This window comes from Salvelinus sp. IW2-2015, linkage group LG6.2 (assembly GCF_002910315.2).
Source record: "Salvelinus sp. IW2-2015 linkage group LG6.2, ASM291031v2, whole genome shotgun sequence".
Classification (NCBI taxonomy): Eukaryota; Metazoa; Chordata; class Actinopteri; order Salmoniformes; family Salmonidae; genus Salvelinus; species Salvelinus sp. IW2-2015.
Window position 1 is genome coordinate 8,753,076 of NC_036846.1, and position 13,417 is coordinate 8,766,492.

Below are 13,417 nucleotides of genomic sequence, written 5' to 3' on the forward strand. Positions count from 1 at the left end.
GGCTTATATGATTATGATGGTCATAATGCTTCTTGACAGTGCCATAAAGTGTATTTTCTACAAGTTATTTAAAATATGATGAAAAAAGGGACTGTAAAGAACTGTAAAGAATTCATTACAGCAACAACAAAGTATTTAAGAAACAAACTTTCAAACGAAAGGAAACTTCTTGGAAGGGAAAAAACCAATTTGAATGAATGTGGGTTTTGACACTCTGAAGTAGATGTCATAACTAGTCACAAAATAACACAATATATGTCACAACATGTGATTATGACACGTTATGTCAGCTGTTATGACATTATGACATGGTTATGACCGCGTCATATCGTGTTATGACACTGCGTGTCAAGTAAAGTGTTGCCAACATTTTATTGTAGTAGTCCTTCAATACTTCTCAACACGTTAATGTAAACTGTCCATCAACTCCCTTTAATTTCATTTTTGAGAACAGTGGACAGTGCTTCACTCCAATTCTGTGATGATGGAGGCACTCCCTTTGCAGGATGTGTGTTATTCTAAAGAGATCTACAGCACAATTATCCTATTATCATTATCCTACTGGTTGTGTTTACAGTTTTTACATAATTGGCATGAGGTATGATACTTGAGACAACAGCAATTTAGCGAACTCATACAAACTGTCTGTTAAATTCAGTTAGGTCAACATACAGGACTGCAGATGGGTTTGTTAAACAGTACAATTATCTATTCTAATTATCTTAGGTCGGAATTAGTCATTTTCCAGAAGAAACAAAAACAAATAAAAATTGTACAATAAATGTAAAACATCAGTTTTTTTTGCTGAGCATTGAGACACATTTGAAAGGGGGCAACAGCTGATGGCTGAAGTGGGTTGGAAAAATAGTTCCAGTTGCTTGAAGCATTTTAAAGAAATGTCTAAATGAGGGCAGGATCTTGAAATGTTTTAACTGTATATCAACTGGCATACTGTATGTAAGCACACAGAGAAAACTTTTCATTTACAGTTTAGACCATCAGTGATGGTTCATGCTATAGCATTGTAAAAATGAGTGGAACTGTCCTTCATCAACAACATCAATGCCCATATCTTTCAGAGCAATATGTTAATACCCAAATAGTCAGTGAACAGTGATTGTGCATAGAAACCTAAGAATCTAAGCGTAAGTTATTCTCTTCCACTTTGCCAACCAAAACAATACACTATGTTTGTATTCCACCAATGGAAAATGGATTCGTTTTTTTTCCCTCTCCAGTTTAAGTGGGGAAAAACAATCTTCCAAACTCCACACCTTTTAAAAGGTCATGTCCTTAGTGTTCCCTTGCAGAAATACTTGTGTGTCACTGCTTTCACAGCTGCTTTACCAGTGAATGCAGTCAATAGCCCTATGGGGTTTATGCCTACACTAATTCAATGCAAGGCACATTATAGCGCAGCGCACTATAACAGACTATTAAAGCTAATTTACACTTCAGCCTTCATGCGTAGCATTTATCATGAATGCGATCTCCACGAACAGCGAGGAACATGCCTTTACTTCTAAAATGCTAAGCTTTTGAGGAGTCGTTTCTACTAAGCTAACATATGCAATTGTTTTAAGATGGTCATACCATGGATCATTTAGCTATTTTATTCTGTAGGTATCCCCAAAAAATTGTATAAAAAAAAAATATTGAACACATTGATTAACACATTCATAAATGGCAAAACAGGCAATCATTGAGGTTTTCAAGTGTCTGTCCTATATCTAGGAAATATAAGACAGCTCAGGAAATATTTTCTTTTTTGAGGCACATGTTTAACCATTTTTTGGGGGGGCATAAAACTACCTTCATACTTCCATAAATTTTTTTAAACCGGTACTGGGTTACCTTCAGACGAGTCCCGTGACACTTGTGGGGGTCCTAGAGCAAAACGGAGAACACCATCGTGTTAGTTTGTAGCCCAAACTGTTCAGACACTACAGACAGAAGATGGCACATTGGTGGTATCGCCTTCAGATGAGTCCCGTTGGGTTTATAGGGGTCGTAGAGCAAAATAGAGAACACCATCGTTCGGACGCTACAGAGGTTTCGTGAGAAGACTGATTTTCGGGATGTCTCCTGGTCTGACAAACAACGCTGTAGCTCTGCCACTTTCCACCACAGATGAGGAAGGCCGACATAGGCGGATGTGGTGGATTGAGACGCAGCCCATGCAAAACAAACAACAGATATCTCTAGCTTAAACTGACTGGTTTTGATGGGGCTTTTTTTATTTATGTGACTTAGGGTTCGTCAATAAACTCTTAAGGATTATTTTGTATAGTGCACTGCACTAAAATGCCTTAGCATTGAATCCCAGTCAAATACTCTCACATACAACCCCCCCTAATTTCTCTAACAGTTAGAGGGGAAGTCTAAAATAAATGTTTAAGTCTGTGGCGACAAACAGAGAGACCTCAGGTATGACATTACCTGTTACCTCTTAATGATCTAGAGACATTGTCATTTTCTGGATCAATTCTATTTCCAGGCATTCACAGGAACATAATCTCCCCGACGTCCTGAGTTGCTGGAGCTCAAGTCTCGGGTTTATATCTCTCCCAAAATAAATTTGCTGAAAGGAATCATCTGATAAATTGAGTTGGGGGCAGCTGGCATGTGGCTGGAGAGTCTGGCTTGCTGCCCCATTGGGTTGAATGGGCTTCCGCTACCGCCACTGGGCGGGCTGTCTCACTGCTAATAAAGGGGGGTGAACGGAGGTCACACAGACCAGAGGAAATGGGACTCTCTAGAAACGCATGGAAAACATCGCTGTGCTCTGCATCAGCCTCATTTGTAACAACAGTAAAGCTCTAAGGGCCAAAGTTTTTTTTCTGTTTTCAAATGAGAAAATAAAGCACAGCTCCCGTACTGTTTTTTGTTCTTTGTGGCTGAAGTCCTCACTGCTTTCGCAGCCTTTTGGACACAGTATTGGTCCTCACTCAGGGATATTACAACAACATTGGGGGAATTATTCCCACCGCTATGCATGATCCCTGTGCGGTAGGTCCAAGAGACCTGCCGTGAATCATAGTCTTAATCAGGTGTTGTTGTCGGCTTAACTAAATTAGAAGCCCAATATTCTCTCTGTTAGAGTAACGGCTTAACTAAATTAGAAGCCCAATATTCTCTCTGTTAGAGTAATGGCTTAGAGTAAGAGTAATGTTAGAGTAATGACTCCTGTCCGGACTCTGGCAGCTCCGGACAGGAGGGCGACTCTGGCTGCTCCGGACAGGAGGGAGACTCTGGCAGCTCCGGACAGGAGGGAGACTCTGGCAGCTCCGGACAGGAGGGAGACTCTGGCAGCTCCGGACAGGAGGGCAACTCTGGCAGCTCCGGACAGGAGGGCGACTCTGGCAGCTCTGGNGGACAGGAGGGCGACTCTGGCAGCTCCGGACAGGAGGGTGACTCTGGCAGCTCCGGACAGGAGGGCGTCGTTGGAGGGTCCAGACTGGAGGAAGAATCTGGAGGGAGGAGACGCAGAGACAGCCTGGTGCGTGGGGCTGCCACAGAGCACACCAGGCTGGGGAGACCTACAGGAGGCCTGGTGCGTAGAGGAGGCACCGGATAAACCAGGCTGTGGGGGAGCACTGGAGCCCTGGTGCGCAGCCTTGGCACCACTCCTCCAGGCTGAATGCCCACTTTAGCCCGGCCCCTCCAGAGTGCAGGCACAGGTCGAACCGGGCTGTGGGGGAGCACTGGAGATCTGGTGCTTACCGCTCGCACCTCTCCATTAGGCTCAATGCCCACTTTCGCCCGGCACGGGCGGAGCGCAGGCATAGGACGAACAGCACCCTCCCAGCACCCCGGAGAAACAGTACGCAGAGCCGGCGCAGGATACCCTGGGCCGAAACGGCGCACCGGAGTGCAAACACGCTGAGCTGGCACAATCCGCCCTGGCTGGATGCCCACTCTCGCATGGCACTTGCGGGGGGCTGGCCTATAACGCTCCGGACTATGAGTGCGCACTGGCGACACCGTGCGCTTCACCGCATAACACGATGCCTGACCAGTACCACGCTGCTTCCGGTAAGCACGGGGAGTTGGCTCGGGTCTATCGCCTAACTCCGCCAATCTTCCCGTGTGCCTCCCCCCCCAAAATTTGGGGGCTGCCTCTCGTGCCTGCTGCACTGCCTTGCCTCATATCGCCGCCTCTCAGCTATAGCTGCCTCCAGCTCTTTTTTCGGGCGGCGATATTCCCCAGCCTGTCTCCAGGGTCCCTTACCGTCCAATATCTGCTCCTCGTTACCATGCTGCTTGGTCCGTTTGTGGTGGGTAGTTCTGTCACGTTCGTCGTCTGAAGATGAGGAATCATCGGACCAAAGCGCAGCGTGGTAAGTGTTCATGTTAATTTATTAAAACAGAACACTAAACAAAATAACAAATAGAATGAAACGAAACGAAACAGTCCTGTCTGGTACAGACACAAAGACAGAAAACAACTACCCACAAAACACAGGTGGGAAAAGGCTACCTAAGTATGGTTCTCAATCAGAGACAACGATAGACAGCTGCCTCTGATTGAGAACCACACCCGGCCAAACACACAGAAATAGAAAACATAGAACACAAAACATAGAATGCCCACCACAACTCACGCCCTGACCAAACCAAAATAGAGACATAAAAAAGGAACTAAGGTCAGGGCGTGACAAGCCCAATATTCTATCTGTTAGAGTAATGGATTAACTAAATTAGAAGCCCAATATTCTATCTGTTAGAGTAATGGATTAACTAAATTAGAAGCCCAATATTCTACATGTTAGAGTAATGGATTAACTAAATTAGAAGCCCAATATTCTATCTGTTAGAGTAATGGATTAACTAAATTAGAAGCCCAATATTCTCTTGTTAGAGTAATGGCTTAACTAAATTAGAAGCTCAATATTCTCTCTGTTAGAGTAATGGCTTTGTCACACCCTGATCTGTTTCACCTGTCTTTGTGCTTGTCTCCACCCACCTCCAGGTGTCGTCCATCTTCCCCCTTATCCCCAGTGTATTTACACCTGTTTTGTCTGTTGCCAGTTTGTCTTGTCTCATTAAGCCTAGCAGCGGTTTTCCCGTACTCCTGTTTTTATCTAGTCCCTGTTTTCTAGTTTTCCCTGTTTTACCATTCTGTCTGCCCTGAGCCTGCCTGCCGTTCTGTACCTTGTGACACTGCCCTGGATTACTGACCTCTGCCTGCCCTGACCCTGAGCCTGCCTGCCGTTCTGCACCTTTCGGACTCTGCTCTGGGTTGCTCTGCCTGCCCTTGACCTGTCATTTGCCTGCCCCCTATTTTTGTAATAAACTTTTGTTACTTCGAACTGTCTGCGTCTGGGTCTTCTCCTGAGCCTTGATATGCTTGACTAAATTAGAAGCCCAATATTGTCTCTGTTAGAGTAATAGCTTCGCTCAAATCAAACCAGCACGGAACCTGCAAACTCATTATTCATGAGACTCATGCCTAAATGCAATGCAACAAGGACGCATACTATGCTACGTGTGTGTGGGCACCCTTTGACAAAAATAAGCCCCTCGTCGCCCACTGAATGGAAGATGTGTGCATGCGTTCGCCAGGGATTTCCTCCGGCCTAGCCGGGGTATATCCTGCCTGGATCACCCGCTCAGGGCCCTAACAATGGAGCATGTGTGAATTCCTAGTCACGCTGGCTCGACTTCAGTAAATTTGGTCAAAAACACATTGTTTTACTTGAGGGGAAGGCAATAAAGAGGGAGCGTTATGGTAGTTATATGGAGCGGCGGCATCACGTGCGTGCAGGGTAACACCTGGCATTGGGTTCCCTCGGGACAGGGTATAAGGGACGCGTCATGTCAGGTGTCCGGCAGGGTAAGGTAGGGCAAAAGGTGGAAGTTAAGTCCTCGCCCGGAGCCACACAGGGTGGCGTGTTAATGAGAAATAAGTACTTTCCCTGAGTGACTCTCATCATGAACCATGGGTAATCAGGCAGTCCATTACCCTTCCTTCCCTGTAAGATGGATGAACTAGTGAGCCTGAACAGTACAGTTACATTGGGTTACACCTGTGGCAATGATATATCATGCACTTCCATGAGCAACAGTGATCAGGCTTTGACTGATGGCTCCTTTTCTTAATGTTCCACACTGTAAAGAGTCATTGGCTTTGACCCTCTGAAATGGGTTCCCAAGTGAAGCGGTACCCAACAACACATTGAGCTACTGGGTGGTTAGTCAACATGAACTCTATAGACCAAATCATTTTGAGATGTACCGATATTTAGAGTAACCACAAGCAAATACAGAATTGAGATTTAATATTGTGAAAGAGAGGTGGTCAGCATACCATATGCATGTGTGTTTTTGTCTCCAAACTCGTCCCCAAAGTGGTATAAAACAAGCCTGTTGAAAGGTTAATGATCCGTGCCCTCAGATGTAGAGTTGGTTGAGCTTCCATAGAAGACTACTGTGCTCGGTCATAGCGAGACACACTAGGACACTCCACACATTGGGTGTTGCTCAGAACACCATAACTAGATCTCCTCTATGCTATCTCAGTCAAGCGGGAGCTAATGCGCGATCATGGTGGGTCTTGTTATTGCTAAAGTTATTAATCTCTTTGAAGTAACAAATGATGTTGAACTGCAAGACATGTTTCCTTTGTATGCCACTTGTCAAGATATTTTATTTGACTTTTAGAGTATTTGTTCTTAATAGGAAGTTATCTACGCTGAACTGCTCTCAAAATATTGGATGGATCCAATATGACCTCTCTCTACTCTATGACCCTATGACCATTTGAGGGTTTTTGTGTTTAAAGATGCATCTTGCGTGTACTTTATGTCAGTGGCTAACTGTACACAAGTTATACTGGTACCTCAAATTTAGCACGTTTTTGAAATACGGTCCATTTGTGTCCACTGGGCTAAAGGTCCAGTCATTAACAAATAGTACTGAATTATTGCATTGCCTTTCATTGACTCAAATGATACATACACTTATTGACATCCGGCGCCGAAACGAGATGGCCGCCTCGCTTCGCGTTCCTTGGAAAATATGCAGTATTTTGTTTTTTTATGTGTTATTTCTTACATCGGTACCCCAGGTAATCTTAGGTTTCATTACATACAGTCGGGAGGAACTACTGAATATACGATTAACGTCAACTCATCATCGTTCCTACCAGGAATATGACTTTCCCGAAAATCATTTTTGCCTTCCACCAATACAATGGATCTGATCCCAGCCGGGACCCTGTGCGACGCCGTAAAAGGGCAAACGAGGCGGTCTCTCCAGGCTTCGGAGACGGGCACATCCGCTCCACTCCCTAGCATACTACTCCCAATGTCCAGTCTCTTGACATAAGGTTGATGAAATCGAGCACGGGTAGCATTCCAGAGAGACATCAGGGATTGCAACGTGCTCTGCTTCACGGAACATGGCTAACTCAAGAGACCGCTAACGGAGTCTGGTGCAGCCAGCTGTTTCTTCATGCATCGCAGCCGACAGAAACAAACATCTTTCTGGTAAAGAAGAGGGCGGGGGGGTATGCCTTATGATTAACGAGACGTGGTTTGTGATCATCATAACAACACACAGGACTCAAGTCATTCTGTTCACCTGATCTAGAACTCCTCACAATAAAAATGTCGACCGCATTACTCTACCAAGAATTCTCTTCAATCATAATCACAGCCGTATATATTCCCCCCAAGCAGGAACATCGATGGCCCTGAACGACATTTATCTGACTCTTTGTAAACTGGAAACCACACACCCTGAGGCTGCATTCATCGTAGTGGGATTTTAACAAGGCTAATTAAAAACAAAAACTCCCTAATTCATCAGCATATCGATTGTGCTACCAGGGCTGGAAAAACCCTAGATCATTGTTTTATACTAATTTCCGCGACGCATATAAGGCCCTCCACCGCCCCCCTTTCGGAAAAGCTGACCACATCCAGTTTTTGTTGCCAGCCTACAAACAGAAGAACTAAAACAACAAGCTCCCGCGCTCAGGTCTGTTCAACGCTGGTACGACCAATCTGATTCCACTCTTCAAGACTGCTTCGATCACGTGGATTGGAATATGTTCCGCATTGCGTCCAACACAATATGACAATATGCTGATTCGGTGAGCGAGTTCATTAGGAAGTGCATTGACGATGTCGTACCCACAGCAACATTAAACACTTCCAAACCAAACAACGCTGGATTGACGCAAGCATTCGCGCGTGAAACTGAAAGCGGAACCAGTGCTTTTTAACCAGGGCAAGGTGACCGAAGCATGACCGAATACAACAGTGTAGCTTTTCTCTCCGCAAGGCAATCAAACAGGCTACAGTCCCAGTACAGAGACAAAATCGAGTCGCAATTCAAACAGCTCAGACACAAGAGTATGTGGCAGGGTCTACAGTCAATCACGAATTACAAAAGAAAACCAAGCCCCGTCGCGGACCAGGATGTCTTGCTCCCAGACAGGCTAAACAACTTTTTTGCCCGCTTTGAGGACAATACAGTGCCACTGACACGGCCCCCTACCAAAACCTGCGGCTCTCCTTCACTTCAACCGAGGTGATAAAACATTTAACGTGTTACCCTCGCAAGGCTGCAGGCCCAGACGGCAATCCAAGCCGCTCCTCAGAGCATGCGCAGACCAGCTGGCTGGTGTGTTTACGGACATATTCAATCAATCCTTATCCAGTCTGCTGTTCCCACATGCTTCATGAGGCCATCCATTGTTTCCTGTTCCCAGAAAGCTAAGGTAACTGAGCATAAACGACTACCGCCCGTAGCACTCACTTCCGTCATCATAAGTGCTTTGAGAGACTAGTCAAGGACTATCACCTCCACCCCGCCGGACACCCTAGACCCACTCCAATTTGCTTACCGACCCAATAGGTCACACAGACGACGCAATCGCAAACCACACTGACACACTGCCCTAACCCATCTGGACAAGAGGAATACCCATGTGAGAATGCTGTTCATCGTACAGCTCAGCATTTAACACCATAGTACACCTCCAGAACCGTCATCAAGCTCGAGACCCTGGGCTCGACCCCGCCCTGTGAACTGGCTTGACTTCTGACGGGCCGCCCCCAGGTGGTGAGGGTAGGTAACAACATCTCCACCCCGCTGATCCTCAACACTGGGGCCCCAACAGGTGCGTTCTGAGCCTCTCCTGTACTCCCTGTTCACCCACACCTGCGTGGCCATGCACGCCTCCAACTCAATCATCAAGTTTGCGGATGACACTACAGTGGTAGGCTTGATTACCAACAACGACGAGACGGCCTACAGGGAGGAGGTGAGGCCCTCGGGTGTGGTGTCAGGAAAAAAACCTCACACTCAACGTCAAAAAACAAAGGAGATGATTGTGGACTTCAGGAAACAGCAGAGGGAGCACCCCCTATCCACATCGACGGGTCAGTAGTGGAGAAGGTGGAAAGTTTTAAGTTCCTCGGTGTACACATCACGGACAAACTGAATTGGTCCACCCACACAACAGCGTCGTGAGAGAGGCGCAGCAGCGCCTCTTCAACCTCAGGAGGCTGAAGAAATTCGGCTTGTCACCAAAAGCACTCACAAACTTCTACAGATGCACAATCGAGAGCATCCTCGGCGCTGTATCACCGCCTGGTACGGCAACTGCTCCGCCCACAACCGTAAGGCTCTCCAGAGGGTAGTGAGGTCTGCAGAACGCGATCACCGGGGGCAAACTACCTGCCCTCCAGGACACCTACACCACCGATGTCACAGGAAGGCCATAAAGATCATCAAGGACAACAACCACCCAAGCCACTGCCTGTTCACCCCGCTATCATCCAGAAGGCGAGGTCAGTACAGGTGCATCAAAGCAGGGACGAGAGACTGAAAACAGCTTCTATCTCAAGGCCATCAGACTGTTAACAGCCACCACATAACATTTACGCCGCTGCCAACATACTGACTCAACTCCAGACACTTTAAATGGGAATTGATGTAAATTATGTAAAAATGTACCACTAGCCACTTTAAACAATGCCACTTAATATAATGTTTACATACCCTACATTACCCATCTCATATGTATATACTGTACTCTATATCATTCTACTGCATCTTGCCATTCTATGTAATACATGACCTAGCCACTTTAAACTATGCCACTTTATGTTACATACCCTACAGTACTCATCTCATATGTATATACCGTACTCTATACCATCTACTGCATCTTGCCTAGCCGTTCTGTACCACCACTCATTCAATATCTTATGTACATATTCTTTACCCTTTACACTTGTGTGTGTTTAAGGTAGTAGTTGTGGAATTGTGTAGGTTAGCATTACTGTTGTTATTACTGCATTGTCGGAACTAGAAGCACAAGCATTTCGCTACACTCGCATTAACATCTGCTAACCATGTGTATGTGACTAATAAAATTTGATTTGATTTGATTTGATTTGATATTTCAATGTAGGAATTGCATGTCAGCGATAGCAGGCCATTTGCTGTGAGACACCTGTACAGAGCTCTTGTGCAGGGTGGAAGTCCATGTGCTCTCCCTTTGGCCTGAAGACTAGAGTGATAAATGAACCCCATGTCCATGTTCATTCGTAGCTCACTGACTTACGGAACTGAGTGCTACTACTCTGATTTCACAGTGGAAGTATTCCGGATTAACTAGAATGAACATTAAACAACGTATCTAAACAGAAGTTGGGGTGACAAGGTGAACTAGCTAACTACCGGGTTGAGATCTTTCTCTTGGATCCCAGTTACAGATTGTATCTACTGTATATGAAACCATATGAGACTAATGGAGAGGCCTGTGTCTGCAGCGCTAGCATCTCCAAGCAACCACCTAATACCCATTATGATACATGTCTAGATGATGATGTCATCCAATTTTTGCGAGAGAAGAAATCACAGTATAAAATGATGCAGCATGAGAACGATCTCCAAGAGGATTGTTCCTTATGTAAAATGTTCTTTAGGGTTGAGTACAGTTTGATCTGGTGCTCCATGACTTGGTTATACCACATCTGTATCTGTTGTGTACTGCAGGGCTATGCCTGTAGCAAATCTCTCCCTATTGTGCTGGGCAAAGTATTTATAAACAGACAATAAACTATGAACTCCTGTCACACTAGTCTGTATATGGGGAAAAACTGGCAAGTTCATGTACACAAATATATATGCTTCATTCTATAGCTTGAGGACTCCTGGCTATCTCCAGGAGTAAAAAGTATCGTTTTTGTTTTAATCTGCTGTGGTCTAGTACTGTCTTTTTGCAACCTAGTGTTAATTGCTGCCTGTATTCCCAGTGACCTTCTTGGTGTGTGAACTGCTAACTGTTCATAACTTAACAGATAGTTGTTGACACATCAACCAGGATCAAGGGGCAGGACCATTTGTGACCTGTTTTGGTAATCAGTGGCTTTATTGGAGGGGGAGTGGTTTCTCCTCTCTTAGGCAATCAGCAATTAGTACAGGGATGTGTGCTCTCCACCTCTGCTAGGCTATTAGCAATTAGTGTTAGTGCTTCAGTCTCCCCTGGTTTCTCAGCGGCAGCTGTAAGCGGCGGTCGTGTCAGTGGCCGTCTCGTCGGCAAAACTAAGACCGTTGCCGAAACAAAGACCGTTCTGCCGAGTTGTTCTGCAGAGTTCTTTGATGAAGGCTCCACACCACTCTCTCACTTGAGTATTTTACCTAGTTATTTTGTAATGATCTCATTTGACTCTTTTCTAGCTTTGGCAACTATCTATACCTGTTGGCTCCTCTTCCTGTAGGCTTTACAGACGCTTCCCACCCCTTGGATGAAACCCTTCTAATTTAGTGTTCCCAGCGCAACCCATGTTGGATTCCGGATCTTTGGCAACGTTTGGAACTGCTGAAATTCGGTCAAGAACGCCAAGTTCATCTCAGCCTATGCTGTCCTTCAGTCCCTAAACTTTTTGGCCCTGACGGAGACATGGATCACCCCAGAGAACACTGCTACTCCAGCTGCTCTCTCTTCATCTGATTACGTTTTCTCTCGTAGTCAGAGAGCATCTGGTCGTAGAGGTGGTGGCACAGGGCTACTCATTTCTCCTAACTGGAGATTTTATATTTACTTCCTCTCTCACCTGTCCATCTCCTCATTTTAATTCCATGCTGTCATTGTCAGTTGTCCACTCAAGCTTAACATTGCCATCTATCGCCCACCAGGTGCCCTTGTAGAGTTCCTCAAAGAGCTTGACACCTTGATAAGCTTTTTTCCTGATGATGGCTCACCGCTCTTCAACCTCCCGATGTCTCCCATCCTTGTCTCTTTTGACCTCACCCTTTCCCAGTCCCCTCCCACTCACAATGGAGGCAATATGCATGACCTCATATTTACTAGAGGCTGTTTGCCTACTAATCTAACTGCAACCCCCCTCCAGGTCTCTGATCACTACTTTGTTTCCTTTTCTGTCTCCCTTTCCTCCAACCCTAACCACTCAGCCCCCACCCAGATGGTCATGTGTAGGGCTGTGGCGGTCATGACATTTTGTCAACCGGTTATTGTCATGCAAAACACCTTTAGCATCTCCAGGCCTCCATGGATACAAGCCACTGATGCACCTTTGAAACATTTAAATGTAAAAAAGTTTTAAAATCAATTTGTAACGAGTGCGCTGAGTCGGGAAGCAAGTTCAGGAAGTGAGTGTTTTAATAAATAAAAGAAACAATGAACATGAAACACAAACAACGCACCGACATGAAAACAGAGTTAATAACACCTGAGGAAAGAACCAGGGGGAGTGACAGATATAGGGAAGATAATCAAGTGGGTGATGGAGTCCAGGTGAGTGTCATGAGCCGCAGATGAGCAAGACGATGGTGACAAGTGTGCAGGATAATCAGCAGCCTGATGACCTAGAGGCCGGAGAGGGAGTATACGTGACACAATTTAATAAACACCATCATAATAAATCCATTATTTATTATAATCAGCTCTAAAGAAACATTATGATATGAAAAAACAAGATATGCTTAAGTCCTGTGACATTATTTTATATGATTGTATAGCTGAATAAAATAGAAAGGATATTTCTCCCATTAAGGAGCGTGTGCGCATATGAAGTGGCTATGTTGAGTGTAAAAGTGATAATTTGAAACAGGTCCTATATGCTAGATCTAGAGTTACTTGGCAACTTTAGTTGTGAAGGATATAAACTTTAGAATGTTTTAGAAATCAAAACGTATATGGGCTGTATGGTGCGACAATAGGTTATCGATGATTTGAGAAAGTAGCAAACAAAGCTTTTTCTCTGTTCCGTGCTGCACAGCTGTTCTCTCATCAAGTGATCATATTTTCACCCATCAGAGTATTCTCAATTTCATTTAATGGGCAGGGTAAAAAATACATTTCATCTGTATGCACTTTATGCGCCTGTATGCGCTTTTCCGATGGTCTGTTTTGTAGGCTACTTTGGTTTTATAG

The 13,417-nt window shown here is 45.2% G+C and overlaps 1 pseudogene; it reads left to right on the top strand.

The window, feature by feature from the left end:
• Positions 1–4,007: 4,007 nt before the first annotated feature.
• On the top strand, positions 4,008–13,417 carry LOC139027924 (uncharacterized; annotated as a pseudogene).